This window comes from Gorilla gorilla, chromosome 5 (genome assembly GCF_029281585.2).
Source record: "Gorilla gorilla gorilla isolate KB3781 chromosome 5, NHGRI_mGorGor1-v2.1_pri, whole genome shotgun sequence".
Classification (NCBI taxonomy): Eukaryota; Metazoa; Chordata; class Mammalia; order Primates; family Hominidae; genus Gorilla; species Gorilla gorilla.
Genome location: NC_073229.2, coordinates 179,135,621 through 179,158,895, shown reverse-complemented (window position 1 = coordinate 179,158,895; position 23,275 = coordinate 179,135,621). Strand labels below are relative to the sequence as shown.

Sequence of the window (23,275 nt, the reverse complement as noted above, 5' to 3'; positions counted from 1 at the left end):
GCAGTGGCTCACGCCTGTAATCCCAGCACTTCAGGGGGCCAAGGCAGGTGGATCACCTGAGGTCAGGAGTTCAAGACCAGCCTGGCCGACATGGCAAAACCCCATCTGTACTAAAAAAACAAAAATTAGCCAGGCATGGTGGTGCACGCCTGTAATCCCAGCTACTCAGGATGCTGAGGCAGGAGAATCCCTTGAACCTGGCGGGTAGAGGTTGCAGTGAGCTGAGATCACACCACTGCACTCCAGCCTGGGCGACAGAGTGAGATTCTGTCTCAAAAAATAATAATAATACCATCCTGGCCAACGTGGTGAGACCCCATCTCTACTAAAAATACAAAAATTAGCCAGGTGTGCTGACGTGCACCTGTAATCCCAGCTACTCGGGGGGCTGAGGCAAGAGAATCGCTTGAACCCAGGAGACAGAGGCTGCAGTGAGCCGACATCATGCCACTGCACTCCACTCTGGGCAACACAGTGAGACTCCATTTCAAATAATAATAATAATAATAATAATAAATAAATAAAGCCTAGATTCATTTTTACAGAGAAGGTAAAAAGGATGAACCTGGGGCTAAGAGGCCATGATCCACTAACCAGCATATTCTACAGGCTCAGAAAGTCCAGGCATCGTCCAGTTTCCCCTCCCAAACTCTTCCAGCACATTCCAGATGAATACTAACATTGCTACACGTCTCTCCTTGCTGGCACGTGTCCCTCAGCCGGCAGTTTTGTTCCTGTCCATGACTCCCTTGGCTGCAATTGTCTCTATGCATTCCTCCCCCAAGGGCTTCGCCTCACCTGGAGGCACAGGGTGCCTCCTCTCCTAGTTTTCACAGGTACGACCAAGAGGTGAGAGTCAACAAAACTTGACAGAAGGCTAAGGAACCAGAAGGGAATTACAGAAGAATCTACCCCCAAAGACAAATTCAAATTTCTACCCCTTGCAAAGACAAAAAGAGCAGCATGTTTAAAAAGGCAGCCCCACTTTCCTCAACATCCACTCACTTGATAACCACCAAGGCTTCAAAACTACTCAGCTACAGTATCCTATTATGTCCTAAAAAGTTTAATAATAATAGGCTGGACGCGGTGGCTCACACCTGTAATCCCAGCACTTTGGGAGGCCAAGGCGGGTGGATCATGAGGTCAGGAGTTCGAGACCAGCCTGGCCAAGATGGTGAAACCCTGTTTCTACTAAAAATACCAAAAATTAGCTGGGTATGGTGGCGTGTGCCTGTAATCCCAGCTACTTTGGAGGCTGAGGCAGGAGAATCACTTGAACCCAGGAGATGGAGGTTGCAGTGAGCTGAGATCACACCACTGCACTTCAGCCTGGGCAACAGAGTAAGATTCTGTCTCAAAAAAAAAAAAAATTTATTAATAATAATATTAGCTGTAATCTCACTATCAAGAGGTAAACATTTTGTCGTATTCTCTTGCAGAGTCTTTAGACCTGGATTACCCAGATCTAAACTCTGTGAGGGAAGGGATCATGCCCAATTCATCTGTCTATCCCTGGTCACTTAGTATATTTCCTGACATATATGGAAGGTGCCTATCAGGGTTTGGGGCATTGAATTGGTTTCCAGAAGCTTCCCAGGACCAGAAGGTATTCAAGTACTTGTCTCTTAGTTTCAACAGACAAGTTATCCTTCCTCTGAGTTCTGCCTCAAAGAGAGTTCCTTAACACACCACTGTCACTTTTGGACAATTCTTTGAAACAATATTAACTCTTGTTCACAACACCTGAAGGAAGAGTCTTGCCGCCACGTAAACTCTCTGCCTCAGCCTGGGCACCGCCGGCTACAGAAAGGACCTTCACCACATCCACACAATGGCAATACCGGCAAAAAATTATGGCATTCAATGCCTGTCTCTAAGGAGCTCAAATACTGTCTTGTTTCTGTTTTTTTGAGACAGAGTTTCACTCTCGTTGCCCAGGCTGGAGTGCAATGGCGCGATCTCCACTCACTGTGAACTTCGTCTCCCGGGTTCAAGCGATTCTCCTGCTTCAGCCTCCCCAGTAGCTGGGATTACAGGTGTGCACCGCCACAACCGGCTAATTTTTTGTATTTTTAGTAGAGATGGGGTTTCACCATGTTGACCAAGCTGGTCTCAAACTCCTGACCTCAGGTGATCTACCTGACTCGGCCTCCCAAAGTGCTGGGATTACGTGTGTAAGCCACCATGCCCGGCCCCTCTCAAATACAGTCTTACAGCCTGTTTGTAGAAGAGAACTAGGATCCAGCAATGGTTACTTTTACTAACTGCATTTCTACTGCTTAATTCCCCATCATGGTAACAGGCTAATACACAGTCTGCCTCTCCCACGCCTCAAGATCTAGCCAAGGGGTGAAGATTGCACAGGCTCAAGTCCAGCCGTCTCTCCAGCAGAGGCAGACAGTTCTGCCAATGGGTCAGGCTACTTCTGTAGTTGAAATTCCTAGAGGACAGCCTCTTGGAGGAAGGCTGCAGTTCTCCCTCCTGAAGATCACTTGGCCCGATACAAATGAGCCTCTCAGCTGGCGCTCAGCAGCCCGCTTGATTCACTTCACCGCATTTTTCAAATCCCTGAAAGAAAGAGGTAGGTGTGACTGGAATTCCAAAAAGCTGCTTTTAGCCCAAAATTCGATCCACCCTCCATTGCCTTCAAACCATTTGCATGTGCATATGGTGTGTAGTTGAAGGAACAGGCATGTGGGTGCACACAAGTGTTTTCTTTCTTTCTCTTGGATTTATTTTACCAGCTGTCCTTCCCACCAACAAATTACTAGAGTCTAATATATGTATCTTTGAAGGAATACTAAAAAACGAAAGGCTACCTGGTAGGATTACTACACCATGATAAAAGATCTATGTTTTGTTTAGACAATTGCTCAAGATTCCAGAACTAAAAACCTTGGATGGGACTACAGAGACTCCTGGCCAGGACCAGTATTGTCTCTATCCGATTCCTGAGCTGGAAAGCATCACCAGGCATCTCTGAAGAGGAGACAGTGGTCCTCAGTGCTTCCTGGGAAGCGTGCCATTCTTAAATTTGCAAGGGAGTTTTGGGTGCAGCAGCCCAAGTTGCTCAAGCACTAGCCTGACTCCTGTGTACCCCACATGCAGATACCCTACAGGACATAGCAAAAGACTTTTCACCTTGGCCTTTACCCTCAAAACATAAATCCTTTTAAAAAGTTACCTGTGATGGAAGGGGAACAGCACACACGGGGGCCTGTTGTGGGGTCGGGGGAGTGGGGAGGGATAGCATTAGGAGAAATACCTAATGTAAATGACGAGTTAATGGGTGCAGCACACCAACATGGCACATGTATACATTATGTAACAAACCTGCACGTTGTGCACATGTACCCTAGAACTTAAAGTACAATAAAAAATATATAAATAAATAATCTTCCACCCAAAAAAAAAGTTACCTGTGATATTGGTTGTTTTAAGTTGATAAAAACTGATGTTAAGTTTGCTTCGTTTTTCATCATTTATAAAGTTAGTAATATAGTTTGGATCTGTGTCCCCACCCAAATCTCATGTCAAATCGTGATTCCCAGTGTTGGAGGTAGGGCCTGGTGAGAGATGATTGGATCATGGGGCAGAGTTCTCATGAATGGTTTAGCACCATCCCCCATTAATACTGTGTAGTGAGTGAGTTCTCACAACATCTGGTTGCTTAAAAGCGTGTGGCACCTTTCCCCCATATCTCTCTTTCTCCTGCTCCCGCCACTTAAGACTTGCCTGCTTCCCCTTCGCCTTCTGCCATGATTGTAAGTTCCCTGAGGCCTCCCCAGAAGCCAAGCAGAAGCCGCCATGTTTCCTGTACAGCCTGCAGAACCATGAGCCAATTAAACCTCTTTTCTTTATGAAGTACCTAGTCTCGGGTATTTCTGTATAGCAGTGTGAGAACTAATCCAGTTAATTTGATAAACATATCTGAAAACACAAAAGTTAATACTTTCTAAATCAAGATGAAGTACCTATTATGCTATATACCTTAAAGATATTACCTCTAGGCCAGGCGCGGTGGCTCACTCCTATAATCCGAGCACTTTGGGAGGCTGAGGCGGGTGGATCACCTGAGGTCGGGAGTTTGAGACCAGCCTGACCAACATGGAGGAACCCCGTCTCTACTAAAAACACAAAATTAGCCAGGTGTAGTGGCGGGTGCCTGTAATCCCAGCTACTCGGGAGGCTGAGGCAGGAGAATCGCTTGAACCTGGGAGGTGGAGGTTGCAGTGACCCTAGATCGCGCCATTGCACTCCAGCCTGGGCGACAGGGGCAAAACTCTGTCTCAAAAAAAAAAAAAAAGATATTACCTCTGTTCACCAAGTTACATCGTTGGTATTTATTTTCATGGGAGCCCTCTGTATAGGAAATGTGTTTGCTGAACTCATAAACTTACTGTGAAATGCAAAACTTACAGCATATGAGTGCACCTTTTCTCTCAAATTTCCCTTTATGATGCTAAGTTCTAGTTTTCCAATTCCTTCACCCATTAAACTTGTTCTTGGACTTCGTGGAAGCTTTCTCCCGTTGGACTTGTCCTGAATTCCTTTGACTTCCTTCCAAGTCTCCACACTTCTACTCAGTCATTTCTTTTTCTTTTTTCTTTTTTTCTGACATGGAGGAGTCTCGCTCTGTTGCCCAGGCTGGAGTGCAGTGGCATGATCTCAGCTCACTGCAACCTCCACCTCCTGGGTTCAAGCAATTCTCCTGCCTCAGTTTCCTGAGTAGCTGGTATTACAGGCACGCGCCACCACGCCCAGCTAATTTTTTATATTTTTAGTACAGAAGGGGTTTCACCACGTTGGTCAGGCTGGTCTCAAACTTGACCTCATGATCCGCCCACCTCGGCCTCCCAAAGTGCTGGGATTACAGGCATGAGCCACCGTGCCCAGCCAACTCAGTCATTTCCACTCTGCCCTCAGCAGCACAGTCTTCCTAACTTTCTGTTCTATAAATGCTTCTTATTATCATGGAAAGTATTGGAGTCTGGAGTTTGGACCCCAATACTTTCGGTGGTCACATTTCTAAGTGTGTAGGAAGGGAAGAAAAACAGTCAATACTTCTGCTTGCAGACAAAGATAACTTTAGCCACATTTGAAGTTAAGGGTTGGCATAGAGCCATCCGGATTACAGACAGGATCTTTTGAAGGGAAGTAATTTTTGAAATTAAACTACCTAGACAATGGACTTCAGCCAGCTTTTACCTACTTGTAAAAGAGCTATGAGGTCTGTTTAGGTGTCGTGCTGTGTGGTTGAATTGGGACACATGAACCATCATGGACTTCCTCAAAAAGTGTTATGATTTGGCAATAATATAGAATTTGGGGGTTTTCATTTCAAAGCTGGGGTATTAAATGAGCTAAACCTGAACTTGAGCTCGTATTTATATAAAGTCCAGTTTCTTCTGGGTTTAATATATCTTAAAAGGAAAAATAAAGTCTCAGGGTATCATGTAGCAATTATAGTAAATATTCATCAAATGTATCATATATACCTATTATGTGAAATAAATAATATTTGCATGTCAATACATATAGACTTACGTGGTTCTCTTAATAGCCTTATACTATTTCTTTTTTTTTTTTTTTTTTCTTTGAGACTGAATCACACTCTATTGCCCAGGCTGGAGTGCAGTGGCATGATCTCGACTCACTGCAACCTCTACCTCCTGGGTTCAAGTGATTCTCGTGCCTCAGCCTCCCAAGTAGATAGGACTACAGGCAAGAGCCACCACACCTGGCTAACTTTTGTATTTTTAGTAGAGACGGGGTTTCACCATGTTGGCCAGGATGGTCTCGAACTCCTAACCTCAGGTGATCCACCCACCTCAGCCTCCCAAAGTGCTGGGATTACAGGCGTGAGCCACCACGCCCGGCCTCATTTTTTTCTTAATTTTACAAACTTTAGTGAAAAAATGGAAAAATGGCATCATGCAGAAAACAAAAATCTGCTTTTTAAATTTTGTCTTACCAGATAGTATAAATACTTTTGAATTAATGGATATATGAATTAATGAATCGTCATTGTCTTCAGTTTGAGTAGCAATACCTTAAACTTGCAGCTGTTGTTTGCTTTTTACCAAACTTTCTAATTATAAGCTTTAAAGAGGTCACAGATTCTAAAATCCAAATTCAAGTTTTTAAATTAGATACAGTTTTCTATAGGACCGGCTCAAAGGTTAGATTTGTATCATAACACTGTAAAGCACAGTGTTCCATAAAAAATAATTTAAAACCGCTCGACATTAAAATGTACTCCTCAGTGGGGCATGGTGGCTCACTCCTGTAATCCCAGCACTTTGGGAGGCCGAGGCGGGCGGATCACCTGAGGTCAGGAGTTCAAGGCCAACCTGACCAACATGGAGAAACCCTCTCTCTACCAAAAATACAAAGTTAGCTGGGTGTGGTGGCGCAAGCTTGTAATCCCAGCTACTCGGGAGGCTGAGGCAGGAGAATGGCTTGAACCTGGGAGGCAGAGGTTGCGGTGAGCCGAGATCACACCATTGCACTCCAGCCTAGGCAACAAAAGCAAAACTCTGTCTCAAACAAAAAATAAAAAATAAAATAAATAAAATGTAGTCCTCTAGATTATTATAAAACTCCCATTAACACCTGCAGTGGCTTCCCTACTCTTTCCATATTTTGTAAGTCTTTCATGTCATTTAGGATAAGACTCTCAGCAAACACCTTTCATTTATGGAATTCCCCAGCAAAAACAGACAACCTGTTTTAAAGCAGCAGCCCTGAGAAGGAGAGGGTAAACTGACACTCAGTGCAGAGAGCTCCTTTCCTCCCCTCTTCTCACCTCAGGCTGTCTTTTTCCATCATCTGCAAATGCACACTCCTAGCAATGCCATAATAGGATGCAAAAGCAATTTAGGATTTGGTTAAAGAGCTTAACCCAGTCTATTGTACATTTTAGAAAATTTATTTGTTAAACTACAATTTTCTTTGTTTCTTTTTTTCTTTTCTTTTTTTTTTTTTTTTTTTTTTTTGAGATGGAGTCTCGCTCTGTCGCCCTGGCTGAGTGCAGTGGCACGATCTTGGCTCACTCCCACCTCCGCCTCCCGGGTTCAAGTGGATTCTCCTGCCTCAGCCTCCCAAGCAGCTGGGACTACAGGCGCCTGCCACCATGCCTGGCTAATTTTTGTATTTTTTAGTAGAGACGGGGTTTCGCCGTATTGGCCAGGCTAGTCTTGAACTCCTGACCTCATGATCCACCCACCTCGGCCTCCCAAAGTGATGGGATCACAGGCGTGAGCCACCACACCAGGCCTAAACTACAATTTTCTATGACAAGAAAGGATATTATTGGCCGGGCACGGTGGTGGCTCACACCTGTAATCCCAGCACTTTGGGAGGCCAAGGCAGGTGGGTCACTTGAAGTCAGGAGTTCAAGACCAGCCTGACCAACATGGTGAAACTCTGTCTCTACTAAAAATATAAAAATTAGCCAGGCATGGTGGCACACGCCTGTGATCCCAGCTACTCCAGAGGCTGAGGCACGAGAATCCACTTGAACCCTGGAGGTGGAGGTTGTGGTAAGCCAAAATCACACCACTGCACTCCAGCCTGGGTGACAGAGCAAGACCCTGTCTCAAAAAAAAAAAAAAAATATATATATATATATATATAAAAATCCAATCCCGGCTGGGCATGATGACTCACGCCTGTAATCCAAACACTGTGGGAAGCCGAGGCAGGAGGATCCCTTGAGTCCAGGAGGTTGAGGCTGCGGTGAGCTATGATGGCACCACTGCACTTCAGCCTGTGTGACAGAGCAAGACCCCATCTCAATAAAAACAAAAAATTAATCCCCTTTTTTCCTGGCCAGATGGCTATCATCCCATATGTGATTACACCAAGAAATGTTTACAAAGCTCTGACCACCACACATTTGCAAGAACAGTGAAAGTCAGCATAATGAAAGGCGAAGCCTCTGTGTGCACACATGAGCACACAGAGCACGGCGCAGTCAGCCCCAACTGGAGTAACAAGGTCTGATTTAAATGTTGGCTTTACTTTTTTCCTTAATTTTTAAAACTTGATATGTAATAGATGCACATGTGATAATTTAATACATTCATATAATTTGTAAAGATCAAATCAGTGTACTTGGGAATATCCATCACCCTTTTTTTCTTCTTCTTTTTTTTTTTTTTTTTTGAGAGAGAGTCTCACTCTGTCATCCAGGCTGGAGTGCAGTGGTGCAATCTCGGCTCACTGCAAGCTCCGCCTCCCGAGTTCACGCCATTCTCCTGCCTCAGCCTCCTGAGTAGCTGGGACTACAGGCACCTGCCACCATGCCTGGCTAATTTTTGTATTTTTAGTAGAGATGGGGTGTTACCATGTTAACCAGGATGGTCTCAATTTCCTGACCTTGTGATCCGCCCGCCTCGGCCTCCCAAAGTGCTGGGATTGCAGGCGTGAGCCACCAGGCCCGGCCCCCAACATCTTTTCTTTATGCTAGAAACAGTCACATTATTTTCTTCCAGTAATTCTGAAATATGCAATAGATTATTGTAAACTATAGCCACCCGAATGATCTGTCAAACACTAGGTCTCATTTCTTCCATCAAACTGTGTATTTGCACCCATTCATCATCTTCTCTTCACTGGCTTCACTTCTTATGCTAGGTTCGTGACCTCAGGAAATGGCTTAACGCTCAGTGCCTCAGTTTCCCCATGTGTGAAATGGGGATAATACAATTTACCTGATGGAAACATATGGGAATGAAATGAGTTAATATTTGTAAAGCACACAGTAAGTACGATCTGTTATGTAAGATAAAAACAATTTGCTAAGCATGGTGGCTCCAGTCAGGCACGGTGGCTCATGCCTATAATCCCAGCACTTTGGGAGGCCGAGGCAGGTGAATCACCTGAGGTCAGGAGTTCAAGACCATCTTGGCCAACATGGTGAAACCCCGTCTCTACTAAAATTACAAAAATTAGCAAGGCATGGTGGCAGGCGCCTGTAATCCCGGCTACTCGGGAGGCTGAGGCAAGAGAATGGCTTGAACCCAGGAGGCAGAGGTCGCAGTGAGCCAAAATCCCACTACTTCACTCTAGCCTGGACGACGAGAGCGAAACTCCATCTCAATAAAAAATAAAATAAAAACAGTTAAAGAGTTTCTGTCATCCTGATTCTTTATTTCACTTTGGCATATTTTTTTTTAATTTTTTTATAGAGACGGGTTCATGTTATATCACTCCTGGGCTCAAGTGATCCTCCCACCTCAGCCTCCCAACATGCTGGGATTATAGGTGTGAACCACTGCACCCAGCCTACTTTAGCATAGTTTCTTTTTTTCTTTTCTTTTCTTTTTTTTTTTTTAAGACAGAGTCTCACTCTGTCACCAGGTTGGAGTGCAGTGGTGCGATCTCAGCTCACTGCAACCTCCACTTCCCAGGTTCAAGCAATTCTCCTGCCTCAGCCTCCCGAGTAGCTGGGACTACAGGCATGTGCCACCACACCCAGCTAATTTTTTTTTTTTTTTTTGGCAATTTTAGTAGAGACGGGGTTTCACCATGTTGGCCAGGATGGTCTCGATCTCTTGACCTCGTGATCTGCCCACCTCGGCCTCACAAAGTGTTGGGATTACAGGCGTGAGCCACCGTGCCCGGCCTTTATTTTATTTTATTTTTTTTGAGACGGAGTCTTGCTCTGTTGTCCAGGCTGGAGTGCAGTGGCACGATCTCCACTCACTGCAAGCTCCTCCTCCCGGGTTCACGCCATTCTCCTGCCTCAGCCTCCCAAGCAGCTGGGACTACAGTTTCAAATGTGAAGAACACACACTATGTGGGAACTTGAATGCTCTTTTTTTTTTTTTTTTTTTCAGAGACAGGGTCTCGCTCTGTCACCCAGGCTGGAGGGTGACACATTGGCACAATCACAGCTCACTGCAACCTGGAACTCCTGGGCCCAAGCCATCCTCTCCTTTTGGCATCCCAAAGTGTTGGGATTACAGGTGTGAGCCATCATGCCTGAACTGAATGCGTTTTGATGAACTGATCCCTTACTTCATACTAACAGCATAGCTCTGAACACTGTGGAAAAACACAATTAGCATGAAACTGCCACTGCACGGAGAAGCTCACTATGTATTAACAAAAGGAGAGAACATTCACTAATGTTTATTGAGTGTTTGTTCCATGCCAAGCACTGGGCTCAATTCTTTAGATAATTTATCTCGTTTGCATCTCATAACCTCCTAATGAGATAGGCAATATTATTATCCCATTTCACAGTGAGAAGTACTCCGAGGCTTGAAAAAGAGAAGCACATATACTGAGACTGCAGCTCATCACAGAGGAGATGGGGCTGACCTCCAGCCCTATGGGAAAGATAAGACTCTTCATTGTATTAATGAACTCCTTTCTATTTTGAAATTAAAGCTGAAGATTTCCAAGTTAATTATCACTGTTGCTACATGGATGTTTATTAAATCTTGGCTGTCGATGATTACGATGGCCTAGTCCTAGGCCACGTTGGGAAGTTGGTGCAGTCTCCCTTTACATCTTCAGCATCTCCACCAGGTCCCAGGATAGAATCCCCACAGTAAACAACTGTTGGCTGTTGCTAAGAGCTTAAGCTGTGAACTTTCTCGGGGGATATTTGTGCTTTAATTGAAAAACTGACAATGCCTTTGAGAACCGAAGGAATGATGATGTATGCTGTAATCTCAGACACTGTTAGAAGCAGAGAAGGCAAGTTAATCGAGGAGGTCCCAGAGCCCTTCCATCGCACAGAAGATCAGCGCTGATGATACACATTTATAGGAGAAAATATTGTAATTGCATAAAGTACTTTCAGCAATTCCCTTCCTGGTGAGACCTTGGCCTGAGTTATTTTTCACTGCAAAGTACACATGGCTGTGAGCTGTCTCTAATTCCTTGGTCCCTGTAAATTCTGACTCCAGCCAGCTTCAGCTTGCTTAATGAAATAGAACCAGAAGAGCAAACGCCTCCTAACACTTCCTGTATTAATGTACACAAGGCAGCTGATACCTGTGCATATCGAAACTTGGAGAATTCCCAGGTGGAGAGAGGCAAGTCAGCACACTGCGGACAAGGTCACATGAATCCAAAGGTGATACGAAAAGAAAATATAGGTTCCAAGCCAGAGTTTAATAGGTGGGGACAGGCACAGAAGTGTGACTGTCTTGCTTTTTCCGTAACTGAAAATTGAGTTCACCAGCCTCCATTTCCAGTTAGGAGTTGTATGAGTTTGCTAGCGGTGCTGCAATAAATTATAGCAAACTGGGTGGCACAGAACAGCAGCAATGTACTGTCGCACAGTTCTGTAGGCCAGAAGTCTGAAATCAAAGTGTCGGTAGGGCCATGCGTTCTCCAAAGGCTCTTGAGGAGAACTTGTTCCAGACCTTTCTCCTGGCTTCCAGTGGTTGCTAACTGTCGGTGTTCCTTGGTTTGTGATGCGCCACTGCAACCCGTCTCTGTAGTCACATGGCATTCTGCTCTCCATGTGTCTGTAATGCTGTGTTTTTTGTTTGTTTGTTTGTTTGTTTGAGACAGGGTCTTGCTCTGTCATCCAGGCTGGAGTGCAATGGTATACTCATAGCTCACTGCAGATTCCAAAGCCTGGGCTCCAGTGAGCCTCCTGCCTCAGCCTCCTGAGTAGCTGGAACTGCAGGTGGGCACCACTGCACCCAGCTAGTTTCTGTATTTGTTGTAGAGAGGGGGGTCTCGCTATGTTGCCCAGGCTGGTCTCAAATTCTTGGCCTCCAGTGATCCTCCTACCTCAGCCTCCCAAAGTTCTGAGATTACAGGCGTGACAAGGAGATTGAGATTACAGACAAGGTCACATGAATCCAAAGGTGATATGAAAAGAAAATATAGGTTCAAAGCCAGAGTTTAATATGTGGGGACAGGCACAGAAGTGTGATTGTCTTGCTTTTTCCATAACTGAACTCAATTGAGGTCACCAGCCTCCATTTCCACTTAGGAGTTGTATGAGTTTGCTAGGGGTGCTGCAATAAATTATAGCAAACTGGGTGGCACAGAACAACAGCAATGTACTGTCGCACAGTTCTGCAGGCCAGTCTAAAATCAAAGTGTTGGTAGGGCCTCTTCTCTTCTTACAAGGACACTGGTTATTTTGGATCGGGGCTCACCCTAATGACCTCATCCTAACTTGATTACATCTTCAAAGACCCTATTTCCACATAAGGACACATTCACAGGTATGGGGGTTAGGGCTTCTGTTTATGTTTTGGGGTGACACAGTTCAACCTATCACCAGTGGTAGAATACTAAATACTCACTCCCAAAGAAACGCAGTCCCTTTCCCTTGAAAACTCTAGTCTTTTTTTTTGAGATGTAGACTCACTCTGTGGCCCAGGCTAGAGTGCAGTGGGGCGATCTTGGTTCACTGCAACCTCTGCCTCCCAGGTTCAAGCAACCCTCCTGCCTCGGCCTCCCAAGTAGCTGGGATTACAAACGTGTGCCACCACACCTGGCTAATTTTTATATTTTTAGTAGAGACAGGGTTTCACTATGTTGGCCAGGCTTCTGGTCTCTTTTAGATAGTCATCCCGTCAATTCAGGATTCTCCCCAGTTCCTTGATCGTTCTCCTCTTCTCTCTATGAGGAGGTTGTGTATGGAGTGGGTGAGAGTGTTCTTAAGAACCAGGGTGGCTGGGCGCGGTGGCTCAAGCCTGTAATATCAGCACTTTGAGAGGCTGAGGTGGGTGGATTGCCTAAGGTCAGGAGTTCAAGACCGCCTGACCAATATAACGAAACCCTCTCTCTACTAAAAAATACAAAAATTAGCTGGGCATGGTGGTGTGCACCTGTAGTTCTAGCTACTTGGGAGGCTGAGACAAGAGAATCGCTTGAACCCAGGAGGCAGAGGTTGCAGCGAGCTGAGATTGCGCCACCACTGCACTTCCGCCTGGGGCGACAGAGCAAGACTCTGTCTCAAAAAGAAAAAAAAAAGGCTGGGCGCGGTGGCTCAAGCCTGTAATCCCAGCACTTTGGGAGGCCGAGGCAGGTGGATCATGAGGTCAGGAGATCGAGATCATCCTGGCTAACATGGTGAAATCCCGTCTCTACTAAAAATACAAAAAATTAGCTGGGCGTGGTGGCGGGCGCATGTAGTCCCAGCTACTCGGGAGGCTGAGTCAGGAGAATGGCGTGAACCCGGGAGGCAGAGCTTGCAGTGAGCTGAGATCGCGCCACTGCACTTCAGCCTGGGTGACAGAGTGAGATTCCGCCTCAAAAAAAAAAAGAACCAGAGCAAAGCTGGGCGCAGTGGCTCACGCCTGTAATCCCAGCACTTTGGGAGGCCAAGGCAGGCAGATCACTTGAGGTCAGGAGTTCGAGACCAGCCTGGCCAACATGGCAAAACCCTGTCTCTACTAAAAATACAAAAAATAGCCAGGCATGGTGGCACGCACCTGTGGTTCCAGCTACCAAGGAGGCTGAGGCAAAAGAATTGCTTGAACCCGGGAGGCAGAGGTTGCAGTGAGCCGAGATCACGCCACCGCACTCATGCCTGGGTGACAAAGTAAGACTCCATGTTAAAAAAAAAAAAAAAAAAGCTAGCTGGGCATGGTGCCACATGCCTATAATCCCAGCTACTGAGGAGGCTGAGGCATGAGAGTTGCTTGAACCCAGGAGGTGGAGGTTGCAGTGAATGGAGATTGTGCCACTGCACTCCAGCCTGGGTGACAGAGCAAGACTCCGTCTCAAAAACAAACAAACAAAGAACCAGGGCAAGGCCAGCCTGATGTGAGGGATATCTGATTGGCATACTTGCCTCACTCCTCCCTGTGGTCCGGACTGCCTGGACTTGGCATCTACTACCAGCCCACCATGGGCTCCCATCAATAGGCCCCTAAAGGCTCAGTCCTCCTATCTCAACCTGGAGGCTTCTTCCAGGCTCTCAGGCCATTTTCAGCCCAGCTCTGTGGCTTGCTTTAGGGGGCAGACTGGTTCTGGAAGCTCCCCTTCCACAGGAACAAGACTTGACAGGTAGCCTCTGGCTCTTAGTCTAGCACTGGCTTTTTTTGTTTCCTTTTTTTTACTTCACCATTCTACTAGATGGGGCTTCCCAAAGAGGCCCACAGTATCACAGGACTAACCTGGCGATATTGCTTTGGGATCTTCAAACTTTTCTCTAGTTATATTATCTCCATCCCCTTGGACAAGGCCCAAGGTCATAGGACAGAACCCCACATAGCGATTGTCTAAACTCTTCTTGTCCTCTCCTATTCCAGCTCCCACCCTTCAGTCCAGCCCAGAAAAAGAGTTTACCTCTGTTTGTGCCCAGCATACCCTTAGGATATCACACATGCTTCTCCATTCTATGACTTTCCTTTGAAATGTACCATCCGTGAAATTATGCTTCATGAATTATGCTATTATGGAGATGGAGGAAATGCTTATATTAGACCAACCCTTATGATGCAGAAAACAAAGAGGAAATCTCGATAAAATATTAAGCATACACAATGCGGGCCGGGCACGGTGACTCATGCCTGTAATCTCAGCACTTTGGGGGGCCAAGATGGATGGATCACTTGAAGTCAGGAGCTTGGGACTAGCCTGGCCAACATGGTGAAACTCCATCTCTACCAAAAATACAAAAATTAGCCGGGTGTGGTGATGGGCATCTGTAGTCCTAGCTACTCGGGAGGCTGAGGCAGGAGAATCACTTGAACCTGGGTGGTGGATGTTGCAGTGAGCCGAGATCACACCACTGCACTCCAGCCTGGGTGACAGAGCGAGACCCTGTCTCAAAAAAAAAAAAAAAAATACACAATTCATATGTTTGGGAGTCATTAAAGAGCTTACTCAGACACTGTGATCTTCTACTAAAAACCCTGGGAAAAGGGAAGTCTGGCGAGGGGACCCCAATGCTCAGCTTCCGTTTCCTCTAGAGGCTTTTCCCAACCACTAAGCTGCCAAGACAGCCAGAGAGAAGGTATCTCAATAATTATACCCAGTAAAGGTCTGGCATCTAGAATATGTATAGAACTGAGACAAATCAATTAATTTAAAAATCCATCATTGCAATTTTAAAAGATTGGAACAGTTACTATTGAAAAGAAGATGCCACTAAACATGTGAAAAGATGCTCAACCACAATAGCCACCAAGGAAATCAAAACTAAGACCACAGGCCAGACGCGGTGGCTCACACCAGTAATCCCAGCAGTTTGGGAGCCAAGGTGAGAGGATTGCTTGGAGCTAGGAGTTTAAGTCAGGCTGAGCAATATCGTGAGACCCTGTCTCTACAACAATATTTAAAAATTTAAAAACTAAGGCCACAAAGAGACCCCACAGCATGCCCTCCAAATGGCTAAAACTAAAAAAGGACAACATAAAGTGTTGGCAAGGGGCCAGGCACGGTGGCTCATGCCTGTAATCCAAACACTTTGGGAGGCCGAGGTGGGCAGATCACTTGAGGTCAGGAGTTCGAAACCAGCCTGGTCAACATGGTGAAACCCCATCTCTACTAAAAATACAAAAATTAGGACGCACCTAGTACTTCCTATTTTATCTCTAGCTTCATTCTCTCACCATTATATTTGTAAGATTCATACAGGAGTTTGTCCATTTTCTATGCTGTATACTGATCCATGATGTGAATATACCACAGTTTATACATTTATTCTACTGTCGAGGGCCATTTGGGTTGTTCCTTGTTTGGGCTATTGCAAATAATGATGTTGTCCAACATCCTTCTACATTCTCAGTGTGCATTTACCTCTGCTTCTGCTGGGCGTGTAACTGGAGTAGAATTGCTGGGTGATGGAGAGTGCATTTGTTCAATTTTAGTAGTTACTGTTTTTCCAAATTGCTTGTACAAATTTATACTCCCACCAGCAATTTATGAGTCTTACACACATCCTTGACAACACTTTATTTATTTATCTATTTATTGAGACGGAGCCTCGCTTTGTTACCCAGGCTGGAGTGCAGTGGCACGATCTCGGCTCACTGCAAGCTCCGCCTCCCAGGTTCAAGCAATTCTCCTGCCTCAGCCTCCCGAGTAGCTGGGATTACAGGTGTGCGCCACCACACCCAGCTTATTTTTTGTATTTTCAGTAGAGATGGGGTTTCACCGTGTTAGCCAGGATGGTCTCGATCTCTTGACCTTGTGATCCACCCGCCTCGGCTTCCCAAAGTGCTGGGATTACAGGATTGAGCCGCTGTGCCCGGCCATGCTCTTTTTCTTGAACTGGAAAGTGGTCATGTAGATGTATCCGTCTGTGTCAATCCACAGAGCTGTATCTGACCAGGGCACTTTTCTGTATTTGTAAGTGTAATAAAAATATTAAAACAAACATCTATCATACAGATTTTTTTTTTTGAGACAATGATGCTATCATGGCTCACTGGAGTCTCAACCTCCTGGGCTCAAGCAATCCTCCTGCCTCCTAAGTAGCTGGGACTACAGGCACACACCAACATGCCTGGCTAATTTTTGTATGTTTTATTTTTGCAGAGACAGGGTCTTACTGTGTTGACCAGGCTGGTCTTGAACTCCTGGGCTCAAGTGATCCTCCCACCTCGGCCTCTCAAAGTGCTGGGATTACAGGTGTGAGCCACTATGCTCAGCTTAACACAGACTCTTGACACGGAAAGCTACAACTATGATTTTACTGCACCTGTTCTTTGTATAAAACAGGATATAAAAATCAGAAGAAGGAAATTGCTTTTTAGGTCTAATAATGAGATCAGATAAGAGTTGCCTCCAGATCACCTTTAGATTGAAGGTCTCTGAGATACAATTTGTAAATCACCACACCTTCCTGAGTTAACCTCCCTCCAGGTGTTTCTCCTTTTACTTAGATATGAATCTTCTATAATTCCTACTGTAGTCAATCAACAAAGGAATTACTCAACACACACACACACACACACACACACACACACACACACACATTAGAATTCAGTGCCCATACAAAACACAAAGCGGGCCAATTTGTCTTCAGGGTCGTGCTCAAGGCCAAGGGTCATCACTCCCAGACCCTGACCCCTCCAGCCACCTTGATCTCTCCCTTCTCTTAATACCATTTTCCTCTGTACCACTCAGTTGCCACTTAGAAACCTCCTGGTGCTGTCAGCTCCCTTTTATTCACCACGACCCATCTTAACAACCATGCAGAGTCCTTATAGGCAGGGATCATGCTTGGCTTTTTTTTTTTTTTTAACATTTCTTTTTATTTTATATTTTATTATTTATTTATTTATTATTATTATTATTGTCGCCCAGGCTAGAGTGCAGTGGCGTGATCTTGGCTCACTGCAACCTTCACCTCCAGGGTTCAAGCGATTCTTGTGCCTCAGCCTCCCAAGTAGCCAAGGCTACAAGCGCACCACTATGCCCGGCTAATTTTGTATTTCTAGTAGAGACGGGTTTCACTATGTTGGCCAGGATGGTCTCGAACTCCTGACCGCAGGTGATCTGCCCGCCTCAGCCCCCACAAGTGTCAACTGCTGGGATTACAGGCGTTAGCCACCGTGCCCAGCCAACACTTCTCTTTAAATGCTGCATCCTTGGCATAGTAATCTTGAGCAAAGTAATAGCTCATAAATATTTGCTGTTGGATGGTTGACACATTTTTCCTTCCTGGCTTCCTGAGGGGCTGAGGGTGGGGAAGGAATGAAAGGAGCAGCCTGAAGTTATGGTTTAATCTTTTTAATGTAAGAATTTGTCATGTTCAAATTACTCAATGGTTCTTTACACAAAGCTATCAGCAAGTCACACTGGCTCCACAACATGGAACAGCGACAAGGCAGCATTGCAGAATTTCTCCCTACGAGGAAAAACGTAGGATCAAATCTCTGTCCCACTCAAGAGCATCATTCCTGATAATGTTAGACTTTATTTATCCGCTGTCATGGTGGGCCAGGCCTCATACTCAGGATTTGACACACGCTATCTCACTTGATCCTCAAATCAACCCAAGGAGGTAGAAACTGTTATTCTTATTTTGCAACTAATGCTAAGGGAGATAAAAGAACTTGTCAAAGTTTTCATGGCTACCAGAAGTAGTAAAGCCAGGATTCAGATCCAAGTCTCCTGACCTCTAAAGCGAGGGCTCCAGGAAACACACACATAAAGAATGAGCAAATATCAAACACGGTCTTAGATGATGAGTTGTGTATGCAAATGATTATTTTACCAAAGAGTCTGTGCTAAGCTCCATGGAAGAGAACAGGCAGAGTGGCGTGATCCCCACTGGCAGCAGGAGATTCTGCCAATAGTAATCAGGTAAAAAGTTCATCTCTACATTACAATGTTATGAAAGTCACTCAGAAATTTCAAATTGGAGACCTCCTCTATAATGACACGTTAGAGCTGAGCTGAGAGCAAACACTTTCAGAATTCCTCCTTCAAGAGGAAAGATCTTGGATGTAGATGTCAATGGAACATAGTCCAAAAGTTGGAGCTGGCCCTAGGAAGTCCCCTCCTGATGCTGCCCTCATGGCGTGATCATTAAATGCCTCATGGACCATAATGGGTTTCCCTTCCCTCCCCTCCCCTCCCCTCTCCTCCCCTCCCCTCCCCTTCTCTTCTCTTTTAGATGGAGTCTGGCTCTGTTGCCCAGGCTGGAGTGCAGTGGCATGATCTTGGCTCACTGCAACCTCTGCCTCCCGAGTTCAAGCAATTCTCCTGCCTCAGCCTCCTGAGTAGCTGGGACTGAAAGTGTGTGCCACTGCACCCTGCCTTTATAAATTTTCATTGCCAAAAAAAAAAAAACCCACAAATAAATTTTCATTGCAGCATAGACAATACCCATCATGCAAAGGTCCATCACACCACTTACCCACTTGCCATGTTTGAAGGAAAAGCAAAATGACAGGGACCACTTTGACAAACGATTATGAGGTATGTTATTATCACAGAAAACCGTAATTTTCTTCTTAAACAAAAAAAATGGCTTCAACGTTATTACCAACTGTCATACACCATTTGTTGAAGTTGCTACACATTGTCCCAGTATATTTTGATATTTATTTCAGACATATTTATGTGCAGCTACTATGGTTTACTTAATTTGGCCCACACCTCCGCGTGGCTCTTGGGGTTGGAAATTCTACAGACTAGAGTCCACTTAAAGTAACAGGAATTTGGTACTTGGGGGAACACAAGAAAGACTACTGTTCAAGCAATGTTTTCAATTTATTTGTGCAGAGAAATCTTTCTTGGAAACCTCCTAAGTTTCACATTCTTTTATTGAGGCTCTGTTTCAAAGTTTGGCTCATGAGTTCCAAACCTATGAGCTGAAACATTCTTTTACTGCAACATTTTCAGGAAAATAGTGTGAGATTGAGAATCATGGCATCTGCCACGTGCTTCGACAGCACACATTCCTTAATTCCTTCATGCATCGACTCCTAAGTGTGTACTCTGTGCTGGGCATAGTGCATGTCCCTGAATATACAAAGACACAGTTCCTGCCTTAGAGAAAGTTCCAGTCTAAAGCATGATCCCTATGAGGCACATCCCACCCCAGACATTTCGGGGGACAGGCTGAGGAGTGGCTAAACCTGATACTTAGCATCCTATCATCCAAGAGGAAAGCAAACAAGCCCAGCCTAGGGGTTTGGAGTCATCCAGTCCCTTTTCCGTCAGCCGGGTGGCTCTCAGACAGCTACAGCCATTAGGAAGGACTTACGGATACTTTGTTAAATATCACCTTGCATCAGGGCCTCCATCAAAAGGAAAACAGAAAATTATGTTGAATTTGAAAGCTTAACTCTGCAATGCAATTTCCATCATAATACCTTATTTAGCCAGGCAAGGTGCCTCGTGCCTGTAATCCCAGCCTCTGGGAGGCTGAGGTGGGCAGATCACCTGAGGTTAGGAGTTCAAGACTAGCCTGACCAACATGGTGAAACCCTGTCTCTACTAAAAATACAAACATTAGCCGGGCGTGGTGGCACATGCCTGTAATCCCAGCTGCTCAGGAGGCTGAGGTAGGAGAATGGCATGAACCTGGGAGGCGGAGGTTGCAGTGAGCCGAGATTGTACCACTGCACTCCAGCTTGGGCAACAAGAGCGAAACTCTGTCTCAAAATAATAATAATAATACCTTCTTTATGTTCTCTTACTTCATGCAGCTTTGTTTTCTGATTACTCCAAAAATGTACAGGCATTATTTAAATGAAAGGGATAAATATGGCTGTTGATTCAATGATTGTGGGAAGGCAGTCACAAGGAAATTAGATGCTAGGGAACAACATGAGGAGCAGAGAATTCCAGGGAATAACAGGACAAGCAAACAGCCTTCCTTTAGCTTCTCTGCACATGTCCTGCTAAGGAAACTCCAGAGTGTTTGGATAAGGTTCCATATAAGTGCTAATCAAAATAAATACATGGACCCTATTATGTGAAACCTGTCCTCAGGTGCATAGTCCATCATTAATTAAGGTAGCTGTTTTTATAATTAATAGTGAGGCCACACAGCAGAAGCTCAGTGAGATTGTGAGCTCTGGAATCACTATGAAAGGGTGGGAATCCTGCTTCCATTACTCTCTAGCTGTTTGACTTTGGACAACTATTAGCATTCTGGTGGCCACAGCTTCCTCATGTGTAAAGGGGATAGTAGCTACCTCATGGGGTTGTTGTAAAGAGGTATTGGTCTGGCACAGTGGCTCATGCTGTAATCCCAGCACTTGGGAGGCCAAGGTGGGGGGAATGCTTTAGCCCAGGAGTTCAAGACCAGCCTGGGCACAATAGTGGGACCCAGTCTGTATACAAAAATTTATTAATTTATTTATTTATTTTATTTTATTTATTTTTATTTATTTTGAGATGGAGTTTCACTCTGTCACCCAGGCTGGAGTGCAGTGGCATGATCTCGGCTCAGTGCAACCTCCGCCTACCAGGTTCAAGTGCTTCTCCTGCCTCAGCCTCCCAAGTAGCTGGGATTACAGGTGTGTGCCACCACACTCGGCTAATTTTTTATACTTTTGGTAGAGATGGAGTTTTACCATGTTGGCCAGGCTGGTCTCGAACTCCTGACCTCAAGTGATTCGCCCGCCTTGGCCTCCTAAAGTGCTAGGATTACAGGTGTGAGCCACCATGCCCGGATGTATAAAAATTAAAAAAATAATTATCCAGGCATGGTGGCACATACCTGTAGTCACAGCTACTCGGGAGGCTGAGGTGGGAGGATCACCGGAGCCCAGGGAGGTTAAGGCTGCAGTAAGCTGTGATCACACCACTGCACTCCAGGCTGGGTGACAGATGAGTGACAGAGCGTGACCCTGTCTCAAAAAAAACCAAAAAAAAAAAAAAAACAGAGTTACTAAGATAACACACGTAAGGCATTTACTAGATTCCCCAGGCCTATAACAAGCACATCTTTAAAAAATGTTAACATCATTAATGTTTAAGTATCAAATTTTTCAAATTTTCCAAAATTATAAGTAGGCTTTATATGTAATTTACTATATATATAAAACTGAGAATTCACGAGGGTTTTGAAGGAGGTGATTTTTCAATTTTAAAATAAACTGGCCTGTATGGGCTTTCAAAAATTGCACTGCATATTAAAAATCAATAAAGTCCTTAAAGTGGCCTATTAAAAAAATTGCACTGTATCATGCTGTGTCCTGGACTTCCCGAATTTCTCTGTGGAAATTGGAACCATTTATAAAAATTAAATGCAACTGTGCCCTAAATACCAATATATCTCCCACACATAGGTTTTTATACTTTCTCAGCCGTCTAGTTAGTCGCTTTGTGAAAAGCTTTCTTAATTACATGAAATTAGCCATTTACCATGTGAAGAATGCACCAGAAAAAAAGCAGTCATGATTTCCATTTCACAGGAAATTTTCTGAAAGGCCTGAGATCAGAACCAGGAAATAAGTGCAATAAAGAAAGCCAAGACATACCATAAGGAGGCTCTTGTGTTGCTCGTACAGTCTCTCCACAGCCAGAGAGGCTGCACGCTGCAGCGCGTTCTAGCACTGGTATTTCCTCCTCACAGACACAACAGTTTGTCTTATGAAGTAATTATTAGTTCACATTTCTGCCAACTGTCTGTGAAAAATGTTTCAAGCTGCCCCTTTGGACAGGAGACATTCCCTCCTTCTACTAGCGTCACACGTGTAGTTTAGCTCACTGTTAAACTTGCCCTCCAAATTCTTTGGGTGGTACTCTATGCAAATAATGAAATAAAAAAGTTTTGTTGTGTGTTGTTCTAACTTAGTGATGACCACATGGAAGTTTCTAGTGATGGAGAAATGCATGTAGAAGACCAGACGGATCCTTTTAGATAAGGAAGAGAAACAGCCGGGTGTGGTGGCTCACGCCTGTAATCCCAGCTACTGGGGAGGCTGAGGCAGGAGAATCGCTTGAACCTGGGAGGTGGAGGTTGCAGTGAGCTGAGATTGCGCCACTGCACTCCAGGCTGGGTGACAGAGTGAGACTTTGTTTAAAAAAACAAAAAACAGCATTCCCCCCATCATTATTGTACAAAATAAAGTTTAATAACATTATTTTCAGAGCGTTCTTGTCAAAATCAGTGCAAAGACAATCCATCAGTTGGTCAAACCAACCAAACCCGATCCAGTGTTTGGGGCTGGGAGGCTGATATCAGGCAGGTCTATGCTTAATTTTACTTGGCAACACATAGTCTCTGCCCCTAAAAGGCAATAAACAATGATATGATATACCTGTTCAATGTTCAGCTGGCTGTGCCAAGGACCTTCCTCAGGTCATTGGACTGTTCTAATTTCTGCTTCCCTCATCTGCAAAATGAAGGGTTGGACTCAATGATCTGTAAGTAGCTTCTCAGCTTAAAAAAAATCATGCAACTTGGCTGGGCGCAGTGGCTCACGCCTGTAATCCCAGCACTTTGGGAGGCCGAGGCGGGTGGATCACCCTAGGTCAGGAGTTCGAGCCCAGCCTGGCCAACATGGTGAAAACCTGTCTATACTAAAAATACAAAAATTAGCTGGGCATGGTGGCGGGTGCCTGTAATCCCAGCTACTCCGGAGGCTGAGGCAGGGGAATCACTTGAACCCAGCAGGCGGAGGTTGCAGTGAGCTGAGATCACACCATTGCACTCCAGCCTGGGTGACAAGAGCGAAACTCCATCTCAAAAAAAAATCATTCAACTCGTACCACCTAACTTTGTTGACACAGACATGTTAAGCAGGTACCCGCAATGCTGGCCAGTACTTTTATTCTTTCTTGTCTGTGCCACCCTCCCAAACATTACACAAACATTGTCCACCAGTTTAGAGGCAGAAGGAAAGAAGAAATGAGTAGTAAAACA

General features: G+C 45.0%; 1 protein-coding gene across 1 annotated transcript in view; it reads right to left on the bottom strand.

Annotated features, from left to right (window-relative positions):
• Window positions 1-2,219: 2,219 nt before the first annotated feature.
• SCAF8 (SR-related CTD associated factor 8) overlaps window positions 2,220-23,275 on the bottom strand; it is a 255,439-nt gene continuing 234,383 nt past the window's right edge. Inside the window, exon 23 of the transcript XR_008680900.2 lies at window positions 2,220-2,571. The gene's annotated coding sequence lies outside the window, so the exon portion shown is untranslated. The remainder of the gene's footprint in view (window positions 2,572-23,275) is intronic.